Genomic DNA, 22907 nt, shown 5'->3' on the forward strand with positions numbered 1-22907 from the left:
GAACCTCATCTATCTCTTATCATCTTGGGTGTGAGGTTTTGGTACAAGGACTACTGGGCTGGCCCATGGGCTCTCTGATGGCTCAATTACACCCAGTTCCAACATTTTCTGAACCTCAGTCTTTATACAGTCCCTGACATGGTCAGGTTGCCTGTAGATCTTATTCTTCACAGGCAGACTGTCACCAGTGTCCACCTCATGGGTCCACCAGTTAGTCTGACTAGGTGTTAAAGAAAACATATGTCTGAAGGACTGTAGAACTTGTCTGCAGTCCTGTTGCTGCTGGTCAGTGAGGCTGCCAGCTAAGGCCACACCATCAACTGAACCATCATCAGAGTTCTGAGTCAGCAGGTCTGGGAGAGGGTCACTCTCTTCCTCCTGCCCCTCATCTGTAGCCATGAGCAAGCCCATGTCTGCCCTGTCAACATAGGCTTTGAGTCTGTTTACATGGAGCACCCTGTGGGGGCTCCTGGGAGTTCCAAGGTCCACCAAGTAGATGACCTCTCCCTTTTTCTCAACAATTGTGTGGGGTCCAGACCATTTGTCTTGGAGTGCTGCTGGGGCCACTGGCTCCAGCACCCACACCTTCTGTCCTGGCTGGTACTCAGTCAGCACAGCCTTTTGGTCATGTCAAGCTTTTTGAAGTTCTTGGCTAGCCTCAAGGTTTTTAGAAGCCTTCTCCATATACTCAGCCATCCTGGAGCGGAGACCAAGTATATAGTCCACTATGTCTTGTTTAGGCTTTTTGAGAGGTAACTCCCCTCCTTCCTTCACCAGACATAGGGGGCCCCTTACAGGATGCCCAAACAAAAGTTCAAAAGGGCTGTAGCCAACCCCCCTTTGTTGTACCTCTCTGTAAGCAACCAGGAGGCATGATAGAAGGATATCCCATCTTCACCTAAGCTTTTCAGGTAAACCCTTGATCATACACTTTAAGGTCTTGTTGAATCTTTCAACAAGTCCAATGCACTGTGGATGGTAGGGTTTAGTGAATTTATAATTTACACCACACTCCTTCCACATTGCAAATACCCAGACATGAAGTTTGCACCTCTATCTGAGACAACCTCCTTGGGAAAGCCCACTCTTGAGAAAACTCCCAGGAGGGCTCTTGCCACAACAGGAGCTGTTGTGGTCCTTAGGGGAATAGCTTCTGCATACCTGGTGGCATGATCCACTACCACCAGTATAAATCTGTGCCCAGAGACTGTTTGTGGATCCATTGATCCAACAATGTCAATCCCTACTCTTTCAAAGAGTACCCCAACCACAGATGGTGGTATGAGGGGGGCCTTTGTGGTGCCACCTGCTTTGCCACTGGCTTGGCAGGTTACACAGGAGCGACAAAACTCCTTAGTATCTTCTGACATATGGGGCCAGTGAACGTGAGGGACAAGCCTGTCCCAAGTCTTGTTCTGGCCCAAGTGTCCTGCTAAGTGAATATCATGGGCTAAGGTAAGAAGGAAACCCCTAAAGGCCTGAGGTATGACCAACCTCCTGGAAGCACCAGGCTTGGAGTCTCTAGCCTCAGAATAAAGGAGTCCTTCATCCCAGTAAACTTTGTGGGTACCTGTAGTATTCCTTGCAGCCTCAGAAGCAGCTTGCTGTCTTAGGGGTTCAAGAGAGGAACAGTCTAACTTTGCCTGCATCAAGTCTACCCTTGAAGGTCTTCCTGTCCCAAGAAACTCAACCTGGTCAGGTTCAAGCTCTTCTGGGACAGTTCCTTCAGGGGTCTCAAATCAGCTCCTGGGAAGGTTGAACTTCACTTATTGGCAGGGGGCGAAGCACTGCCTTTACCCTACTGCTCTTTCTCTTGGGTGGCACTTGGTCCATAGTTTCAGGATCCAAGGCCTGTTCAGTGTGGTACTTTCTGGCCTGTGACCTGGTCACAGCAAGGAAATATGATGATATACCTAACATCTCTGCATGAGTCCTATACTCCACTTCTGACCATATTGAGGATTCAAGGTCATTGCCCAACAGACATTCAACTGGGAGGTCTGCACCCAGTACAATCTGTCCAGGATCCACAAAGTTAGGTGTCACCATGGTGACACTGGGACATGTGTCCCTGTCGGCCTGAGCCACTTCGTCATTAATTAAAGGTGTTTGCCTGTACTTGCCCAGAGTACTGGACTCACAGTAGAGGACATAGCCATGTCCACATCACAGACAAGAACAGCCTGAGTTGGTATTCTGACTAGGCCAGAATCCATTTAAGTTCCCAGGGTTAACCCTACTATCGCCTTGGGTTGAGAACAACCACTACCCGCTGAACTAGGGAGAGCAGTTGCCTTAGGGCCAGCAGTGGTAGGGGCTGAGTCTTTCTTGGTGCAGTCACTGGTCCAGTGACTAGTGGATTTACAAAAATTACACCAAGGGTTTCTTTGGCCATCTTTCTTCTTCTTCTTGGAAGTTTGGGACCCCCCTCATTGGACTTTTGGGGCCCTGTAGAAGACTTCTGGTCTTTTGGTTTCTGATCCCCATCTTTTTGGTCTGCCTTTTTCTGATCACCACCTTGGACCTGGTTTTTCTGCTTAACCCTGGTTCTGACCCATTTGTCTGCCTTCTTTCCCAATTCTTGGGGAGAGGTCAGATCTGAGTCAATCAGGTGTTGATGCAACAGCTGGTTCTGACAATTGTTAAGTATTTGCTCTCTCATGATCCAATTATACAATCCTGTATAGTCCTTAACTTCACTTCTCAACAACCAGCCTTCCAGAGCCTTAGTGGCACAATCAACAAAATCAGTCCAGTCCTGAGTCTGTGTCTTCTGGGTATCTCTGAACATTAACCCGTACTGTTCAGTGGTTAGGCCAAACCCATCAATCAGAGCACTCTTCAGGACAGTGTAATTGTTAGCATCATCATCACTAACTGTGAGGAGCTTATCTCTACCTTTTTCTGAAAAGGAGAGCCACAAGATTGCTGCCCGCTGACTTTGGGGTACCTGTTGTACTTTGCAGGCCCTCTCCAAAGCAGTTATCCATTTGTGGATGTCATCCCCTAATTGGTAAGGGTGATTCAGAAAAGGGAGTGGTGATGAACAGAGTGTCTGAATTAAGCAGACCACTCTTACCCAGTCCAAAGATCAGGGCTTGATCCATCACCGTTTTTTAGCTCACTGCACCATCCCAGCTCAGAACTTGGCTATATGCAAATTAGTCTGACCCTGGCCCAGTGCATCATGGGAACAGGGCAGACCAAACTACCAAGCCAATTCTTATACTGGGAAGGAAACAAGCTACCGGGGACCGGTTTCTGGCATTTCAGCCGTCTTCGGCCCGGCTTGCTTGAATCCTGATGGTGCAATGAGCTAGGGACTCACATCTGAGTATACCCTTCCACGCTTATGGTGGACAAAAATGATTCAGAAAAGGGAGTGGTGATGAACAGAGTGTCTGAATTAAGCAGACCACTCTTACCCAGTCCAATGATCAGGGCTTGATCCATCACCGTTTTTTAGCTCACTGCACCATCCCAGCTCAGAACTTGGCTATATGCAAATTAGTCTGACCCTGGCCCAGTGCATCATGGGAACAGGGCAGACCAAACTACCAAGCCAATTCTTATACTGGGAAGGAAACAAGCTACCGGGGACCGGTTTCTGGCATTTCAGCCGTCTTCGGCCCGGCTTGCTTGAATCCTGATGGTGCAATGAGCTAGGGACTCACATCTGAGTATACTCTCCACGCTTATGGTGGACAAAAATGATTCAGAAAAGGGAGTGGTGATGAACAGAGTGTCTGAATTAAGCAGACCACTCTTACCCAGTCCAAAGATCAGGGCTTGATCCATCACCGTTTTTTAGCTCACTGCACCATCCCAGCTCAGAACTTGGCTATATGCAAATTAGTCTGACCCTGGCCCAGTGCATCATGGGAACAGGGCAGACCAAACTACCAAGCCAATTCTTATACTGGGAAGGAAACAAGCTACCGGGGACCGGTTTCTGGCATTTCAGCCGTCTTCGGCCCGGCTTGCTTGAATCCTGATGGTGCAATGAGCTAGGGACTCACATCTGAGTATACCCTTCCACGCTTATGGTGGACAAAAATGATTCAGAAAAGGGAGTGGTGATGAACAGAGTGTCTGAATTAAGCAGACCACTCTTACCCAGTCCAAAGATCATGGCTTGATCCATCACCGTTTTTTTAGCTCACTGCACCATCCCAGCTCAGAACTTGGCTATATGCAAATTAGTCTGACCCTGGCCCAGTGCATCATGGGAACAGGGCAGACCAAACTACCAAGCCAATTCTTATACTGGGAAGGAAACAAGCTACCGGGGACCGGTTTCTGGCATTTCAGCCGTCTTCGGCCCGGCTGCTTAATTCAGACACTCTGTTCATCACCACTCCCTTTTCTGAATCATTTTTGTCCACCATAAGCGTGGAAGGGTATACTCAGACATGAGTCCCTTTCTCACTGCACCATCAGGATTCAAGCAAGCCGGGCCGAAGACGGCTGAATTGCCAGAAACCGGTCCCCGGTAGCTTGTCTCCTTTCTGGTGAAGAATTGGCTTGGTAGTTTAGTCTGCCCTGTTCCCATGATGCACTGGGCCAGGGACAGACTGATTTGCATATAGCCAGGTTCTGAGCTGGGATGGTGCAGTGAGATAAATAACGGTGATGGATCAAGCCCTGATCTTTGGACTGGGTAAGAGTGGTCTGCTTAATTCAGACACTCTGTTCATCACCACCCCCTTTTCTGTATCCTACTTGGTAAGGGGGAGCAATCTTACTCGGGTTTCTATGATCATAGGACCTGTCTTTATCCTTCTGGATATTGCTGCCACTAGTCGGCTCTAGCCCACCTTACTTCCTTTCTCTGTCAAAAGCAAGTTTCTCCTTGGCTAGGGCAAGTTCCTCTCTCTCATTTCTGAGATTGACCTCCCTCATCCTAGTCTGGTGTTCTCTCCTCTGAGAAGTCATTCCACTCTGAGAACCCCTAGAAGCATTGGAGTGAAGAGATTCACCTGAGTGAGATCTATTCCTCCTATACCTCTGATTATGCCCACTTGAAGGCCTGAATGGGGCTGTCCCATTCTCAGCCCCAAAGTGGCTTAGGTTAGCCTGGCTAAGTCTTCTGACTGGTACCTGACTGTCTACCTCTTCCTCAAACTCTTCCTCAACCTCATCCTCATCATCTTCTATGACAGGGGGTCAGTGGTATCATCTGTTGAGGGTAGGACTGTAGGAAGGTACCTCCTGACTATGGTTGCCCCCAACTTTTTGCCCTGTGTTTTAGCTGGTTTTTGACATAGTCGACCTGGGACCCTGCCAATCAGGACCCCAGGCCTACTGCTCTCTCTGTAAAATGGATTCCATGTACCTTAGGTACATTTCCAATTGGTACTGGGCCACCTTATCAGACCCTGTAATTCAGGGCATAGGTGTACCCAGGGCCTACCAGGGGCTGAAGCATGTATTATGCCACCCCTGGCTGGCCTCCTAAATTTGACACAACTGGCTGCATGACAGCTGGGGCAAAGTAGTGTAATCACCCTTTGCTGTAGATATAGTATACCTATATCTAACCCTAAAAATGGACACACAGATTCCTATCAGTCACTCCTATGGCAGGCCTTGACAATCCTGAAGGCAGAGTGCTTGGAATCGGGTGAGGTGGTGCTCTGGCATGAGCTGAGCCTGTCTGCAGCTTGCGGAACCAAGTCCTAATAGCTGTTCCATGATATTGCATACCATATACTCTTAAGTGCATTATAATCCTCGCGGTTAAATGCTAACTTTGGTATTGCTTTATCAAAACATGTCGAGTAAGGTGCCATACGAATTGGAATACTAACCCCTCGCCAATTCTGGTGACGGGGTTAGCATTCCACCCTTCTAGAGGGACACGACATGTATGTAACTGTGAACCCCGGTTAAAGTTAAACGAAGCCTCAGCTCCACAAAATGGATGCTGCCACCACAGACACGAGTCTGACCCCCTGCAGCTGGGAGTCCTTCCAGCGAGGGGAGCCTGGACAAAGGGTTTCCTGTAAGGGGCGGTGCTAGCACCGTCCCAGACATGGTTTTGTGTATCCTGGGTAGGCAGGGTTTTACAGGAAGGTGACTGCTGAGTGGCACCCCGGTGCTCACTACGCATAGGCCGGTCAGAACCAGTTCCAGGGGCACACCAGCCCCTGGCCTGGGGAAAGTCCGGCATGGCAGAGGGGTGTAACCACCCCCCTCCTAGTCCCACCCATAGGCAGGACCTAGTCACCGGGTCAGCCCCCTTTTTTAGTATAAAGATGGGAGCGGGCCCCCTGTTCAAATTAGATCATCTTTGGAATCAAGACCCGACTTTCTGCGAAAGACATCAAGATTTCCTTCTTCAAGATTCTCCCTTGTGGCTAAGGAGTAGTCACCCTGCATCCGCAGGCACCATCCTAAGAACACTGCGGTCTGCTGCAAGTCCTTCTTCACGAATCCGACGACCCAGCTCGATGAGACCCGGCTTCCCTGGCACCTCTGACCTCTACTCACCTCTACAGCAAAGCTGAGAACTGTGAGTGCGACGAGACCTCGAGGGACCGACGATCGCCAAGACTGCACGACTTCTTTGCAACAAGCCCACCGTGTGCTCCACTGGTGAGTGCTTTGGGGTCCGAGAAGCCCCAACCCTGAGCAGCTCCAGCACCGAAGATCAGCCCTCCAGCATCTCCACGATCTGCGTGGGGCCCTTCTGCTTTTGCGTGCTCACCGCGCTGTGTGGCTACTAGCCGGCTGGCTTGTGGCCTTCTTCACGACGCCCGACGACATCACTGCTACTGGTCTGGTTGCTCCAGACTGGCCCTTGCTTCCTTCTTCAAGAAAGGCACCCCGGACCCTCCTGGTCCACTCCAGACGCCATTTTGAGTCTACCGCGTGGGCTTGAATTTGCCAAGGCTTTGTTGCCCAATCCTGGGTCCAGCGACGCCGACAGCTTCATCCATCGTGGGACAGCTCGCTCCTCCATCCTGGTCGCCGACAACGCCTCCTGGTCCGTGAGATCTGCGAGCACAGCGTCACCCACTCACCTAGTCGAGGTGACTACCATCCGGTGCCCTCCTGGTGCCACCTGACTACTGGCTAGTAGTCTCGAACTTGGTCCCCTCTGCTTTCAGGTGTCATCTTCCTTCGATCCAGGCTTGGATCCATCGAACTTTCTTCACTGGTCGCCTGCCAGCAACTTCTTTCTTCCAGGCTCCTGGTCCGTCTACGAGGATTCCCGACGTCTTTTGAGACCTATGCAGCTGCAGCCCCTGGGCTAGGTAACTTCGGCATTTCGGTGCCCCAGCATAGCCTCACTATCCAAGGGTCAGAATCCACTTTCGTTTTCCTCCTACCAGGTCGGGTTCGCCCGAGAACACTAACTTTGTCATTACTAGCTACCATAGACTTTGTCCCGCATCACGCGTGAGAGTGCCCACTCTGCACCCGAGTCCCCTAGGCCTCCTATAAGTAATCTGAAGGTTCTATAGTCAAGTCCTAGCGATTCCTAAGCCTATTAGTACTGTACTTACCTGCTAGTAATTTCGCATTCCACTTTCAGAGTATATGGTTTTCCGTGCCCCTCGGGCATTTGTATATACTGTGCTAACTTAAGTATTTTCGTAAGAGTTTTGTGTTGTGCTTAGTACCCTGTCCTCATAAAGAGTACAGGGCTGTTGTGATTTAAATAAATACACTGTTTATTTTCATAACACTTATCTGGTGTCCTTTCACTGGGTATTCAAGGGGTATATGTGTGGTAAACAGCTGGCTTAACACGCCCTCTCGAGTCTTTAGCCTTAGACTGCTCGTATCCATGCTACTAGGATAGCTGGTCTATAAGGTTGACTTACAACCAATCATCAATGAGGGTTGTTGGACTGATACATAGTGTTCACTAGAATAGTGAGCACTGCATATCAGGCCACCTTCTCACATTGGTGAGCAGCTGTTGGGATTTGAGCTTGCTGTTGTTTTACCACACGTATCCTAAGAATATCTTGTTGAAAGATCACATAAGTACTGTTAGGTACATATAACTTAGCTTAGAATACTCTGAGTTCTACTGAACCAGCTGTTGCAGTTCCTCAAGGCTTAGCACACATTGGCTGCAGCTCTTAGCAAAGGATCAGTAGGCAAACACATAGTGTAGGTAGGTGCATCACTTACACCACACTAGAAACAGTATGTCAGACAAAGGAGGAAACTCTTAGTCTCCCCTTGTGTCAGTGGACCCTCCACAGGTCCTCACTTCCAGATATACTGTTCTTAGCTTCAGGGAGTTGAGACAGGTGTGTACCTCCAGGAAGATAAGACAGGGGTCTAACCCCACAACTTCCTTTCTGATTAGTCTCTTAGAGGCTTATGATGCCAGTAGGGCTGGTAACCCAGACCCTTCTAATCCAGATGGCAGTATGCCCTCCTTACAGGGACCCTTTGATAGCCATGACCATCCCCTCCAGGAAGCAGATGATGCTGAGGATGAGGATGAGGATCAGTTGTCAGGGGATGAGGCAGATAAGGGACAGGTAGAAGTCAGCAGACTAACCAGGTCCAACTTAAGCAGACATGAGATTGGTACTGGGGGACCCCTGGGGCCACTCTCAGGTCAGCTTAACATTGGGAATGGACGAGTTAGGTCTCTATCAAGAGGCTCTAACAGATCCCTTCGAACCAATGGCTCTCACAACTCTTCTCACAGAGGGATGACTTCCCCTCAGAGGAGAGTGTATGAAGCTGAAGAAAGGGCAGTCAAACTGAGGATTGAAAGGGAAGAACTTGCCCTGGCCAAAGAGAGACTTGCCTTTGCTAGAGAGCAAGAATTATGTGGGCTACAGCCCACTGGTGGCAGCAATAAACCTAGCAATAGGGAAAGGAGTTTTGATACAAAGCACCTGAATAAGATAGTGCCCCCCTTTAAACAAGGGGATGACATCCACAAATGGATTACTGCTTTGGAGAGAGCCTGCACTGTGCAGGGTGTTCCCCAAAGTCAGTGGGCAGCTATCTTGTGGCTCTCCTTTGATGGTAAAGGTAGAGATAAGCTCCTCACTACTAGAGTTGAGGATGCTAACAATTACCAAGTCCTGAAGAATACACTGGTTGATGGGTTTGGTTTAACCACTGAACAATACAGGATGCTGTTCAGAGATACCCAGAAAACTCAGTCTCAGGTTTGGACTGACTTTGTTGATTGTGCCACTAAGGCTTTTGAAGGCTGGCTACTGGGTAGTAAGGTTACTGATTTTAAAGGATTGTACAATCTAATTATGAGGGAGCAAATCTTAAGTAATTGTCAGAACCAGTTATTACATCAGCACCTGGTAGACTCTGATCTGACCTCTCCACAGGAATTGGGTAAGAGGGCAGACAAATGGGTCAGAACCAGGGTCAGGCCAAAAAACCAGGGTGGTGACCAAAAGAAGGAATCAACCAAGCCTCAAGAGAAGGGTGGGGATAAATCCACAGAGAAAACTTCCCAAGGGCCCCAAAACTCCAACAAGGGTGGTGGGTCCCAGAACACTCCTTCAGAACAGAAGAAACCTTATTGCCATACCTGTAAACAGGTGGGCCATTACAAAAGTGATGCCAGTTGCCCTAAAAATGGCAATAAGGGAAATATACCCCCAGGTAATACTCCTAAACCTCCTGTTACCACTAGTGGTAATCCCCCAGGTGGTGGGAGTGCCCCCAAGAATGTGGTGGGCATTACTTTGGGCAATCAGGAGGACTATGGCCTAGCCAGGTCCCCTGACCACACTCTTGTCTGTGAGACTGGCATGGGGTTTGCTAACTTCACTACTGGACCCCACATTTTGGGAAAGTATAGACAAGAGGTCATAGTGAATGGTCAGAAAGTTGAGGCATTCAGAGACACAGGGGCCAGCATCACCATGGTGATTGACCATCTGGTCCCCTCTGCTCAACTGACCCCTGGTTTTACCTATCAGGTGACAGACATTCATGGAGTGAAGAGAAGGCATCCCATGGCAGTAGTCAAGCTCAGCTGGGGTAACGTCACAGGGCCCATGAGAGTGGCAGTGACAGATAACCTACCTGTAGATTGCTTACTGGGGAATGACCTGGAACTCTCAGCATGGGCTGAGGTGGAGCAAGAAACTCACTCCAGAATGATAGGCCTATCCAAACAGGTTAGTGGGGCAGTAATAGCTACCGCCCCAGTCCAAGCACCATTCCTCCCTGAAAAGGTTGGAAGGGCAGTGGTAGCCACTGCCCAGGCTCAGACAGACTTTCCAGAACAGGATAGGAGGGCTGTGACAGTCACAGCCCAAACACAAACTGAGTGCCCTCCTGAAAAGGTTGGCAAGGTTGAAATGGTCTCATCCTCTACTCAAACAGATAGTGAGGTTGTGAAGCCTGAAACAATGGATCACTCCACTCAAACAGAGAGCATTGAGGAGGAAGAAGAGTCTTCCCCCTCCCAGACACTAGGTGAGAGCCAGCCTCCTCAGGGAACTGACTCTACCCCTGTTGAAGGAACTGCCCCAGAGGTAGTCAGGCCTAGCCTGGCAGTGCCCCTGATGGCAGTGGACCCTTCCCAGGTGGGACCCAGTCTGGAGCAGGTAACCTGCACCTCTCTACCCTGCCTCAGTCAGCCCAGGGCTGAAGAGGTCAGGGAGGCCAGTGGTGGACCCCAAAGGGCCCCCTGTCCAAAAGAACCCCTTAATCAGCAGATTAGGATCACTGAAGCTGGTAAACCTAGCCAAGTGAAAATAAAACAGACTCCTGAGGGATCCCCCTTAAAAGTAGTTAGGGACCACCCCAGCTGGACACTGTTGGGCACAGCCAAACATGGGGCCTAAAAACCCCAGACCTGACCTGTCCCTCCAGTAAGCCAAACAGAGGGACTCAGCCTCCAGCTTTAGGTAGCCAGAGGCTGACCCTGAGAGCTCAGTGCATCTCAGCTAAAGAAAGAAAGGCACACATGATGAATGGTGATTGGAGGAAGTTGAGCCCAAAGGTAGAGGAGCCTCACTTCAGTACTCCATCCCAGCATCAGCCTTCTTCTTTCCCAAGACACACCAAAGGCAGAGATTCCCTATGGTGGAGACCCTCAGATACCCTTAGGGTGAGGGGTTGCCTAGTGGACCATGACACAGGGGGAAACCAAGCCAGAGCTGGTCCCTCCTTATATGGCCACTTAGGTAATAGAGGCTTACCTGGATAAGGATAGCCTTATCTCCTTTCGTTTGGGGGGGGGGGGGGGGTTGTGTAGGAAGGTACCTCCTGACTATGGTTGCCCCCAACTTTTTGCCCTGTGTTTTAGCTGGTTTTTGACATAGTCGACCTGGGACCCTGCCAATCAGGGCCCCAGGCCTACTGCTCTCTCTGTAAAATGGATTCCATGTACCTTAGGTACATTTCCAATTGGTACTGGGCCACCTTATCAGACCCTGTAATTCAGGGCATAGGTGTACCCAGGGCCTACCAGGGGCTGAAGCATGTATTATGCCACCCCTGGCTGGCCTCCTAAATTTGACACAACTGGCTGCATGACAGCTGGGGCAAAGTAGTGTAATCACCCTTTGCTGTAGATATAGTATACCTATATCTAACCCTAAAAATGGACACACAGATTCCTATCAGTCACTCCTATGGCAGGCCCTGACAATCCTGAAGGCAGAGTGCTTGGAATCGGGTGAGGTGGTGCTCTGGCATGAGCTGAGCCTGTCTGCAGCTTGCGGAACCAAGTCCTAATAGCTGTTCCATGATATCGCATACCATATACTCTTAAGTGCATTATAATCCTCTCGGTTAAATGCTAACTTTGGTATTGCTTTATCAAAACATGTCGAGTAAGGTGTCATAAGAATTGGAATACTAACCCCTCGCCAATTCTGGCGACGGGGTTAGCATTCCACCCTTCTAGAGGGACACGACATGTATGTAACTGTGAACCCCGGTTAAAGTTAAACAAAGCCTCAGCTCCACAAAATGGATGCTGCCACCACAGACACGAGTCTGACCCCCTGCAGCTGGGAGTCCTTCCAGCGAGGGGAGCCTGGACAAAGGGTTTCCTGTAAGGGGCGGTGCTAGCACCGTCCCAGACATGGTTTTGTGTATCCTGGGTAGGCAGGGCTTTACAGGAAGGTGACTGCTGAGTGGCACCCCGGTGCTCACTACGCATAGGCCGGTCAGAACCAGTTCCAGCGGCACACCAGCCCCTGGCCTGGGGAAAGTCCGGCATGGCAGAGGGGTGTAACCACCCCCCTCCTAGTCCCACCCATAGGCAGGACCTAGTCACCGGGTCAGCCCCCTTTTTTAGTATAAAGATGGGAGCGGGCCCCCTGTTCAAATTAGATCATCTTTGGAATCAAGACCCGACTTTCTGCGAAAGACATCAAGATTTCCTTCTTCAAGATTCTCCCTTGTGGCTAAGGAGTAGTCACCCTGCATCCGCAGGCACCATCCTAAGAACACTGCGGTCTGCTGCAAGTCCTTCTTCACGAATCCGACGACCCAGCTCGATGAGACCCGGCTTCCCTGGCACCTCTGACCTCTACTCACCTCTACAGCAAAGCTGAGAACTGTGAGTGCGACGAGACCTCGAGGGACCGACGATCGCCAAGACTGCACGACTTCTTTGCAACAAGCCCACCGTGTGCTCCACTGGTGAGTGCTTTGGGGTCCGAGAAGCCCCAACCCTGAGCAGCTCCAGCACCGAAGATCAGCCCTCCAGCATCTCCACGATCTGCGTGGGGCCCTTCTGCTTTTGCGTGCTCACCGCGCTGTGTGGCTACTAGCCGGCTGGCTTGTGGCCTTCTTCACGACGCCCGACGACATCACTGCTGCTGGTCTGGTTGCTCCAGACTGGCCCTTGCTTCCTTCTTCAAGAAAGGCACCCCGGACATTCCTGGTCCACTCCAGACGCCATTTTGAGTCCACCGCGTGCGCTTGAATTTGCCAAGGCTTTGTTGCCCAATCCTGGGTCCAGCGACGCCGACAGCTTCATCCATCGTGGGACAGCTCGCTCCTCCATCCTGGTCGCCGACAACGCCTCCTGGTCCGTGAGATCTGCGAGCACAGCGTCACCCACTCACCTAGTCGAGGTGACTACCATCCGGTGCCCTCCTGGTGCCACCTGACTACTGGCTAGTAGTCTCGAACTTGGTCCCCTCTGCTTTCAGGTGTCATCTTCCTTCGATCCAGGCTTGGATCCATCGAACTTTCTTCACTGGTCGCCTGCCAGCAACTTCTTTCTTCCAGGCTCCTGGTCCGTCTACGAGGATTCCCGACGTCTTTTGAGACCTATGCAGCTGCAGCCCCTGGGCTAGGTAACTTCGGCATTTCGGTGCCCCAGCATAGCCTCACTATCCAAGGGTCAGAATCCACTTTCGTTTTCCTCCTACCAGGTCGGGTTCGCCCGAGAACACTAACTTTGTCATTACTAGCTACCATAGACTTTGTCCCGCATCACGCGTGAGAGTGCCCACTCTGCACCCGAGTCCCCTAGGCCTCCTATAAGTAATCTGAAGGTTCTATAGTCAAGTCCTAGTGATTCCTAAGCCTATTAGTACTGTACTTACCTGCTAGTAATTTCGCATTCCACTTTCAGAGTATATGGTTTTCCGTGCCCCTCGGGCATTTGTATATACTGTGCTAACTTAAGTATTTTCGTAAGAGTTTTGTGTTGTGCTTAGTACCCTGTCCTCATAAAGAGTACAGGGCTGTTGTGATTTAAATAAATACACTGTTTATTTTCATAACACTTGTGTGGTGTCCTTTCACTGGGTATTCAAGGGGTATATGTGTGGTAAACCCGCTGGCTTAACACGCCCTCTTGAGTCTTTAGCCTTAGACTGCTCGTATCCATGCTACTAGGATAGCTGGTCTATAAGGTTGACTTACAACCAATCATCAATGAGGGTTGTTGGACTGATACATAGTGTTCACTAGAATAGTGAGCACTGCATATCAGGCCACCTTCTCACAAGGACCTCATCTTCATTTCCTGTAGGACCTGAACCAGAGGCTTTTAGAACTTCAGATTCCTCTAAGAGTTCTATCATTTGCTGAAGGGTAGGGTTAGACCCTTGTTTCAGCTTTCTTGTGGTACACAAGTGTCTCAGTTCTCTGAAACTGAGTATATCAAATTTGGAGGGTGCCCTGGGAGGGTCACTCAACTCAGGTAGAGATCCACTTGGTTCACCTGTGCCAGACATGATCTAGTGAGGTGTGGGTGTGTGCACCTACCTACACTAAGTGTTTTCCTACTAAACCTCTCTAGGAGTTGTAGTAGGGTGTGCTCGGCCCTTTGCTCTACAACAACTAAGTTCAGTAGAACTTAAGTATTCTACGTCTTATTATATGTACCTATAGGTACCTATGTGATCTTTCAAATGATATTGCAAAGATTACAATTGGTAAAACAACAGCAAGCTCAAATCCCAACCGCTGCACACCAATGTGAGAAGTTGGCCTGGTATATGATGTTCACTATTCTAGGGAGCACCTTGCACCAGTCCAAACAACCCTTATGGTGATGGTTGTAAAATCAACCTTATAGACCAGCTATCCTAGTGGTAGCATGGACAAAGCAGTCTTAGGCTAAACTCAAGAGGGCATGTAAAGCCAGCTGTTTTACCATATGCAGCCCCTTTAATACCACTTGAAAGGACACCACACAGGATATATATAAAATATATATGTATTTATTTCTAAACAACCCCTCTGAACTCTTTATGAGGTCAGAGGCACAAGCACATAACAAGATACTTAATTATCATACAATAAGTTGCACAAAATGCAGTAGGGCCCTAGGGGCACGCTAAACCAGATACTAAAATAGTGGTATAGGAACCACGTCACGGAAAATGGATAGGCCTAGGGCCTAGGGAATCGCTGGGGCTACACTGTACTACCAAAGGATAGGAAGTAGGGGGCCCACGGGAGGCGTGTGCAGAGTCTTTACTCGCACGCAATTTACCTTAGAGTTGGAATGGGAACGAAAGAATTAGAAAGTAGTTATTTTAGGGCACTTCTGACTGGACTCGATGAAAGCTACTTAAAACCTAGACACTAGGATAGTCAATACCCACAGGAGCACCGGAGTACTCGCGTTACCTCACCCACAGGAAGCGGGTATATAGGTGTCAAAGTGTGTCAGGTTTCGTCGCTGAATCCTATGGAGCCTCGAAGAAAGATGTTGCAGGCGACCAGGAGAAAAGTGTCCGGTTGGATCCAAGGGCGGATCAAGGATGAAGAGTACCTGAAAGCAGAGGGGACAGAGTCCGGGTCACTAGCCAGTGACCAGGAAGGAACCAGGAAGGAAGCAGGCGATGTCGCGAAGCAATCAGGTGATGACGTAAAGCTTGTCTCTGCAGCCACGTTGACCAGGAGGCGTCGACGACGACCAGGAGTCAGGCACGGGCTGTCCCCGAAGGCTCTCGCTGTCGGCGGTGTCGGCTTCCGGATTGGAGTCAACAAGCCTTGGCAAAGGCAACCCACGCAGGAATTGAAGATGGCTTTTTAATCCGACCAGCAAGGTCTGATGGGCTTCTTCTTTTCAGGGAAGCAAGGGTCAGTCTGGAGCAACCAGAACAGCGGTGTAGATTCAAAGTTTCGTCGCCAAGATGGCCACCAGCCAACGGGCAAGTGACCGATCAGACGCGTTGAGCAGGAAAATGCAGAAGGGCCCCACTCAGAACTCGTCGAGTGTGGAGGGCTGATCTTCGGTGCAGATGTTATTCGGGGCTGGGGCTTCTGAATCCCCAATGCACAGCTTCGAGGATGCCTCAGAAGATGCATGGAAAGCAATTTGTTGACTTTCCAAGATGGCCGGTCTCACGTCTCGCGTCGCCTCCACGGGTCTCAGCTTTGCTGGGGCTGTGGATCGAGCTGAAGGAAGTCTGGAAGCTTGGGTCTTGTCAGGCTCTGGCTCCGGCAGGAGCGTCAACAAAGCAAGCCGTTGATCGCTGGATGGTGCCTGGGAAGGGGGTGGTTACACACCTTTCCTTTTGTCCAGTTTTGTGCCAGAGCTTGGGCTGGAGTGCCCCAGCACCGGTTTGAACTGGACTATGCATGGGACACCTAGTGTGGCCCAGGAAGTGTCTCATTTCTTTCAGCCCTCTCTGCCCCAATACACTATAGCCTATCTGGGGTGGTGCTAGCACCTCCCAAGGCAGGAAACCTATTGTCCAAGCCTCCCTCGCTGGAAGGACTCCCAGCTGCAGGAGGTCAGACTTGTGTCTGTGGCTGCAGCATCCATTTTGTGATGCTGAGGCTCTGGTTAACTTTAACCGGGATCAGTAGGAACAACATGTCTTCTCCCTCTAGAAGGGTGGAATGCTACCCCCGTCGCCAGAACTGACGATGGGGTAGTATTCCAAAGCGTGTATGTGTGGGTGTGTGTGTGTGTGTGTGGGTGTTTGTTTGTTTATTTTTCTGATCTCTAGCAGGACGCCCAGTATGTCTTATCTTATATCTGCTACTACTTGTTTATTAATCAGTATTATAGGTTGCTCAGTTATTGATTCATGCCTTTAGATTATAAGTTTGCTACATATATTTGAATCTTATGCATTTGGTATCTGAGATAGCCTTTGTTTAGAGAGTATTATGTAAAAAACCCCAAGCCTTATTCTAAAAGTGATAGAGTCTTTGCATTTTTTTTAATAAAACACCTTTTCAAAAGGTGCTGTTTGTTTTGAGTTGAAGTCTTGCTGTACCAGGGGTGGTAAGACGTGCTCAAATGTGATATTATTTAAGGGTGCATTGGTAAAAAGTGCCCTGCCTTGGGTGAATGCTGGGTCTTGCCTCAGCCTAAGGGAGATGTAGCAGTTAGGATCTGTCCTTTTTGTGAAAAACAGATTCAAAACACCTCATTTGAAAGGAAATTGACATGCAGCAATTCCGTTCCCTTCCCCTATTTGCAGCAGTTTGGCAGCAATAATCATCTGCCTTAACTCAGCTTCAAACCAACGTGCTGCTGTCGCCGGAGCTATGCAGAAGTACCACAGGCAGATAGGGTAGTAGTAATGAAGATAAAAGGCTTGCAAACAGCTGTTGTACCAAAGGTGGTTGTGGACCTGTGCCAACTGGTGGGAGAGAACGAAAAGAAAGACAAGAGGGTGTGGCTACTTGTCTGCAATCTGCCCTGTACTCTCCTTGAAGGCCTTGGGCCAATTACTTTGAGAGAGGTAGTAGGAGGAGAGAAGGGTTGGAGAGGTAGTGATTTGAGCACACTGGAGGCACGTCATGGAGATGGCTTGAAAGTGGACAGATGCAAGGCACAATAGATAACTGAGTTAGCATTTGGAGCCAACAAAGCAAACAATGGCCGAAATGCAAAGCTTAAGTAAACGTTGGGGACCTTGAGTTTACCCAACTCTTGTAGTGTTCCTATTTTGAATAGAACCCATCAGTGAAAGATGGCCAATTATGAATAAAGATGTACCTTAGTGGAGCTCACCTTGGAAGACAGTGGCACAAGAGGTTCATTTGTTGAGGGTTTTCAAGAAAGTGGGGGCATTCTAGGTTGACATTGTGCAAAGTGAAGGGTCTTGTCAAGCAACATTAGAAACTATGGGCTTGGAGTGAAGTGTAAAGAATGAAATGCAGATGTTAGGCAAATGACTTAAAAAACATCACAGTGTTGCATATATCATCCCTCGCTGTGAGCAATGATCTCAAAAACATTTGTTAAGAGTTTCATTGCGAAGACACTAAATAAAGGAGAAGGGCCCAAATTTTAAGTTACTTACGATATGCTACCATCTAGATGAACCACAGAATTGGGCCATCAAAAGTCCACTAAAGAGAACGGATTTAGAGGGTGGTGGGAATGTTTTAAGATGTAAGTTATGAGAGGGAAAGGGTTATAGTCCTTTTCCTGACTCAGATCTAGATCTACCACAGAAGAAAGCCATTGTAAGAAATAAGAACTGGTCTGTTAAAGTTACATGTTCAGTTATTGGGTTGGTTCGTTGTCTATTGAGGGCATGGAGGAAATCTTAATGCTTTTCACACAAGTTGAGCCAGCATAACGTTTTCTCAATGGTTTAGGAGGAAAATCACATATGAGTTTTATCTAGCAACTGATGTGTCTTTTAGCTAGGGATGTTCCAAAAATTAATTCTAGAGGGTTTACCAGTGACCGTTGGTACGTGTTTCAATTTCTAGGTGGTCAAAGAGAGAATAGTTAGCCAGATGGTGGTTGTGCTTTGGGGATTACAGGAATAGCCCTCTTACGCTTACAAGGTTATGTTATAGCTGAAGTATTATTAAACCCAAAACTTATAACTGTATTTTCAGAGCTGTCCTTGTTCCTTATGTGTTATTGGCCATTTCTGTACTAATGATAGATGAAACTTAAAAAAATATTACAAAGAGATAATGTGCGGACTTTTGAGGAAAAATTTATTCAGATGACATCAAACATCATTCGGCACGAGGGAGTGTGCCCATCGCTTGATTGCCAGCATCCTGGAGGAAGTATGGTCTGAGGATGTGTTGAGTGTTCTGTCCATGATTGCGTTAAAGTCAGCCTCCAATATGAGAGCGCCAAGTTGTGTCTGCAGCAGCACTTTCAGAAAGATCCGCCCGTATGGTGGTCAGCAATGCTGGGGGCACGTATACACTGCCTATGGTCCACGACCACCCCTCCAGTCTTCCTTCCAGAAGGAGATAACCCAGTGTATCCCAATGAGAGTTAATCATAGCAAGTGGACATGAATGATGTAAGAGTTTTGCCACTCCTATCGCTCCCCTGATGAAGCCGGCGTGTAACACCCTCATAGAGCCTTAATGAGCAAGGAAGAGACTATTGGCACCCAACAGGTGGGTTTCCTGGAGCAATCACTCTCCCGGCGAGTGTTGTTTAATGTAGCACAAAACTGCACCTCTACTTACTTTGTCAAGGAGAGACCATTAACATTCCAGGTTAATACTTTACTATGGGGGCCAATTGAAAGAAGGTAGGACTTGTGTTGGGTGAACGCTATGCACGGATGGAGCAGTTTTTCATACCTTGTACAGATAAAAACAGTAAACAGAACTGAACAGAACAAGCAGCACATAACAAAATCCACTCCCCCCCCCCCCCACCACTAACAAGCACGCCCCCTACACATCCCCCCAGAAGCATCTGTCGCCCATCAGATATTACCATCTATCCCAGAAATAAGTGAACAATGAAAACGTGGGGTGTTCCTCTTCGTTATTCACTGTTGACCTCAGCCGGCATCTGACAATGTTAAGCCGGCCCAGCATGGTACAGCCAGGGCCACGCAGGCCTTCTGCTAGCCATCGAGTCTGGTGGTTACTGTGACCCTCGAGCATCCTTGGATGCTGAGATTGCGAAGTTTTCACCTACAAGATCAACCTCTACTGTTCCTGCGCCTGCAAGAGCTCCGGTCCTCCATGCACTTGTTGTTGCCTGTGCCTGTGCCCGGGCCAACGTCATTTCAAGGACTTGATCTGGTTGGGGCCATACGTGGGGGTTGCTCCTCTACCCACTTTCACGCTCTGTCTCTGTGATAAAAAAAAATGGCTTCTTCTGGAAGCTCACCTTCAGTTTGGCTTGGATGAGTCTCATATAGAGGATACCCATGTCACAAAGCTATTTCCGGTTCAAAGGATTTGCTTTGGGATTGGACCGACTTGGTATAGTATGGGAAAATTAGGATTCTGAAAGATTCAGAGTGGGTGTCTCCCATCAGGCCTGCTGAGGGCAGAACCAGGTCATGGTGGTTTAGATATCTAACAATAATAGCCCTCTCCGGTGGCTGGGAACTGCGATAATGCTATGTGGGTGTGTTCAGCAAGAAAACAGGATAACTGGTAATCTGGTAGAAAAGTTTCACAGGCATGTTTCTTGGAATGTCTCTCCATCAGGCCCCTCAGCTCCCACCGGGAAGCCCACGAAGTGTGAATTGTTGCGACGGGTGCGAACCTCGACATCAATATAATGTTCCATATCCGACTTTGCAACTTGCAAAGTATGGATCGTTTGCTGCAGTGCTTGCACAGCATCATCCTCCAGGGCCGAGATACGCCCCTCTGCCTCAGTGACCCAGCCAGTCATGCTGAGCAAATCCTGATGGATGAGTGAGACATCCGCCCGACTTCCCCAATTTTAGTCTCTAGTACTGACCTGGACTCCTGGATGGCAAGTAGTAAGGCTGCATTATCTACTAGCTGTCTCTGCGTTGAGGCCTCCATGGCTGAAGGGTTCAAACCTTTAGAGGGTGTAGATTCTGGCAGGGGAAAGGATTTTTCGAAATGATCACCTTTGCTCTTTTATGGAGCCGGTTTATCCTTGGCTATTGTGTGAGGGGTGGAGGGCGAGGGAGCTGGGCCCACCAGTTCCCCAGTTGGGGCAGCATGAGTAGCACTTAACTCTGCCCACCCCACAGGAATCGGCTCAAAGCCACCAGTGCTGTGATGGGCCCACCAGACTCTCCTTGATTGGGGCATGAGCATCCCCAGGTGCACAGGGCTCCATGCACACTGCAAGGAGCACCCTGTGGCAGGGGGGTGGAAATGTGTTGCAGTTCAAGAGCTTGGGCCAGTGCCGCATTCAGACAGCCTCAAAGGTGGCTCCAGAGGAGTAGGAAGGAAAGTCCCCTGCAAACAAGTGTGGGAGGCCCAAAGTCTTCTCTACCTACTCATTCCCTTCTGACCCAGTGAGTCAGGCACTGCTGTCGAGAGCTGTTAGCTTCTTTTCCGCAGCCTGCTCACCGCCGAGTGGGTTCCTCCTGATTTCCTCCCCCCCCCCCCTGGGGGCACTCACTTTGCACCAAGAAGGCCACAGCCGCTCTCTTGGCGGCCTCCCCTGTGAGCGCTCGCTTTTTCCAAGCAGCCGTTTCCCCCCAGTCTCTCATATGGCGACACAGCTGCGCAGGCCAAGCAGGTGTGCACTGAGGCAAGGGTGCTCTGGGCCAAGAGAGCCGACTGCCTGTACCAAAGCCAGGAAAAGAGGAGGCCGGGCCCTTCAGCGGGCTGCGTGGCTCGCTCCGCTGCATCTTCGAGACCACACCTCGCGGACCCTGCCACTCAGCTAAGGTGTGCGGCCTCTCCAATTTTAACTTTTTTAAAGTCTTTTGATTAGGTTAGTCTGGAGGCCTAGGTATAGCTTTTAGCATGGTCTGGTCTTGGCTAGAATTATTATTAGTCTTTGCATGGGGAAATTAGAAGATTCTCTTGATAACTCTCTCCTGTGAGTGGTGGGGAGAAGATCCTAGGAACTGGGACCAAGGTAGGGAGATGGTATTACAAATGTGTTGCTGACTATTCTTATTTGGATTTTACTGGGTGACCTTCAGATAATTGTTTATCATCCTCAAGTAAATTTACTTTTATGCAATTGTTTGTTTTAGTATTTTTGTTTGCGTGCTTCCTGCTTAGGCCTGCTCAGATGCCAGAAACTGGGCAGTATCGATTGAGGGCCTTTGAACTAATAGGGAAGGCTAACCACGAGGTCTTTACAGCAGTAGTGTCCAGGACGATTCCACTAGGACACCATTCATCTCTGTCGGATCTTATCTGTCCACTTGCTTATTTTGTATGCCGGGCATGACCTGGCAGTTCTAGACCCACATAATCCTTTTTGTTTGGCTGAATCTGAATCATGTAAACCTCAAACATCGTTGCTGCGCTACCTATTATCTCTTGTAATTCACTCCTCCTAACTCTGTTGCATCCTTAGTACTTTGAGATCGCTTCTACTGCTTGTAGCTCTTTACAAAAAAGTAACAATACATTTAAGATAATGTATTCACCTAGAACACATAAATACACCTTTCTGAGGAGCTCTACATTGGCTCAAAACATCATGCAACTATACCCTGTTCAAGAACGTCAGTCAAACCTGGAGCATCCATTTCAGATTCTGGTCATTTTGGCCTCTTATGGAAGCCTTTTGGGAGGCTATATTAGTCTTCTCTACAGGAATGTGTGGTCTGCCGTGACCGAACCTGAACGAGGCTATCCAGCCTTTCAGACCCAGACCTTTGATAGGAATCATCCATACACAACCGTACAGGCTTTTTTGAAAATTATTTTTTAATTGCCCTGACTATCCCTGTGTTTTGTCAGCCTACTAATAGTAAAGCTGACTTGAAAATATGCTTCCATTCAGGCATCCTTGTGGCTTCATTTTATCGGACACTATCAGCCAGCCCTCGCTTTTTCATTGCAGCTCAGTGTTTTGGAACCTGTCTGTTTGCTGTTGGCCATTGTAGGCGTGACCTGTGTCTCACCACACCAAGTGCTGCTGGGTAGTAATTCAGGAACGTCTACATGTTTTGCATTATATGAAACCTCCTAATGACTGTTACCCAGCCCTGCAAACCTTTCAGACTTTGGCTAGCCAGAGACCGACATAAAGGCAATACAATGCAAGCCAGACAAGTATTTTCTTTAATAAATTTATGGATTGCTAATATTTTATATCAAAAAGTTTGAGCATGTTATTGTAATCCATTGACAGATTAACATCTTCATCAGCACATGCAAAATAAACATTATCAAAATGGAGTCGGGAATAGGCCATTGACTGCTGGCTCCGAAAGTGGCCAGGAGCGCAGAATTGGTAAACATATAAAGATACGACATTACTGATAAAGCAAACAGTTCAATCAACTCAACCTTCGATTTAATTATTTTCTCCAGTCTGAGAGCGCAAAACAGTTTTCGAGGTCTACTTCCTGGCTCTGTTTCCTAGCAGTCCCCTTCAAACGGTATCAAATAGCAGATCAGAAGAATCCTCCCCCACACTATATGTAAATGACTGGCCACTCCCTCTGCCCATCTGTAATGGGCAATCCTAACGGCTAGTTTGTAAAGTAATGCCTGTAATGGAAAAAGCTATTTTTTGTGTGTTGAAAGTGTACATTGACATGGGACTGAAACTTGAACCATCATAGCTAACTTACATCTTATCACCCCTTTTTAGCCTTGCTTAATTT

At 48.8% G+C, this 22907-nt stretch overlaps 1 protein-coding gene across 3 annotated transcripts in view; it reads left to right on the forward strand.

The window, feature by feature from the left end:
- The window catches only part of LOC147663549 (E3 ubiquitin-protein ligase RNF170-like), a 275354-nt gene that overhangs the window by 63238 nt on the left and 189209 nt on the right, over window positions 1-22907 (forward strand). The gene's annotated exons all lie outside the window — the stretch shown is intronic.

The sequence above is a fragment of the Lissotriton vulgaris genome, unplaced genomic scaffold, assembly GCF_964263255.1.
Source record: "Lissotriton vulgaris unplaced genomic scaffold, aLisVul1.2 SCAFFOLD_1632, whole genome shotgun sequence".
Lineage (NCBI taxonomy): Eukaryota > Metazoa > Chordata > Amphibia > Caudata > Salamandridae > Lissotriton > Lissotriton vulgaris.